A 1,770-nucleotide genomic window follows, 5' to 3' on the forward strand; every position below is an offset into this window, starting at 1 on the left:
AGCATTTGTGCTTTTCTTTACCAAAGTTTCTTTGCAATTCTACCTAGTTAGTTGCATGTAGAATCATTCAAGCTCACTCCATGTGATCAATCTTGCGTGATTGGAATCTCAATCCTAGCCCATTTTGTTGTCGTGAATGTATAAAAAGTGTATCAACCTATTAATGTGTAATTTATTACTAAAACTAAAAAATATACCTACAAAATGTTTGTTCTACAAGTAGTACATTTGTATTAATTGTTTGACTAAAACAATGCCACTAGTAATACATTTGTGTTAATTGTTTGACTAAAACAATGCCACTACTAATACATTTGTATTAATTGTTTGACTAAAACAATGCCACCATTATCCAAACCAAAGAATATGCTTCAAAGCTATCTCCTAACAGAGGAATGCAATAGTCTTTGTTGTAAGATTCGATTATATCAATTTGAATAGCGTTCAACAACAACTATAAATATCGAACTCCACTATTCATGAACAAAGTAAGTTTGTTGAAATTATCTGTCAAAGGTGTTCCAAAATGAGGTGTGGAGAAGTGTTTCCTTCAAATCTAGTTCTAATTAAGAATGCCAATGAAGAAGAATTGCAAAAGGTTGAAAGGTTTACAATGGAAGTGTATAACAAGAATAGTGAATGTCTCATTTACTTGCGTGTGGTGAATGGTCTGACTTATGTGATCAATGGAGGTAGAATAAATTTTTTTTATTATTGTGATAGAAGCTATAAATGACGATGGTATTCCTTGGTCATATATTGCAAAGGTAGAGTACTATGTGTTTAACCCTATGATGCCCCAACTCTTATCATTTTCTAATATATTTCTTTGAATACAAATTTAGTATTCATACTTATTTTCGATATTTATTTAATTAATTTAAATTTAGTTTAGCTAAATTTAATTTTGATGAACAAAATTAGCTGGTTTGCCCGAGAGGTTAAGGGGGAAGACTTAAGATCTTCTGCACACAAGTGCGCATGGGTTCGAACCCCATAGTCAGCATTATAGATATATAAGTGATTTACATCTTCTACTAATATACTTTTATGAAATAAAGAGATAAGAAATATGTGGGTAAGTGCACCTAGAAGAACCCCTAAGAAACCCTAATAGGTGACTTCCCACTTGGATGTGCACATCTAGTGTAGTGGTATCATGTTAGTATCCTCCCACGATATCCACAATATTTATTAGGGTTAGATTCCCTGGATGTGCATTTTTCAAGCTTATTTGTAGGTCAATCGTCTAAGGTTAGATTCCGGATGTGCATTTTCAAGCTTATTTGTAGGTCAATCGTCTAATGACTTGGATGAAATAAAGAGATTAGAAATAAGTAAGTGGCTATAAGTGCACCTAGAAGAACCTAGGGACAGTAGTGAAGAGACTTAGATTTATGGGCTAGGTTAACCATGACATAGAATTGCTTCCCACTTGGATGTGCACATCTAGTGTAGTGGTATCATGTTAGTACCCTCCCACGATATCCACAATATTTATTAGGGTTCGATTCCCTGGATGTGCATTTTTCAAGCTTATTTGTAGGTCAATCGTCTAATGACTTAGATGAAATAAAGAGATTAGAAATAAGTAAGTGGCTATAAGTGCACCTAGAAGAACCCCTACTGGGACAGTAGTGAAGAGACTTAGATTTATGGGCTAGATTAACCAAGACATAGAACCCTCCCATGGTTGATCGGAGTTCGATTCCCTAGATGTGCTTTTTTCAAGCTTACTTGAAATTAGTAGAAAAGTGCACCTAGAAGAAA

At 34.1% G+C, this 1,770-nt stretch overlaps 1 non-coding gene across 1 annotated transcript; it reads left to right on the forward strand.

Moving 5' to 3' along the window:
* The first annotated feature begins 923 nt into the window (after positions 1-923).
* On the forward strand, positions 924-1,006 carry TRNAL-UAA. The gene has a single exon. It is a non-coding gene; the product is annotated as a tRNA-Leu (tRNA).
* The last annotated feature ends 764 nt before the right edge of the window (positions 1,007-1,770 follow it).

The sequence above is a fragment of the Cucurbita moschata genome, unplaced genomic scaffold (assembly GCF_002738365.1).
Source record: "Cucurbita moschata cultivar Rifu unplaced genomic scaffold, Cmos_1.0 Cmo_Scf00026, whole genome shotgun sequence".
NCBI classification, from domain to species: Eukaryota; Viridiplantae; Streptophyta; class Magnoliopsida; order Cucurbitales; family Cucurbitaceae; genus Cucurbita; species Cucurbita moschata.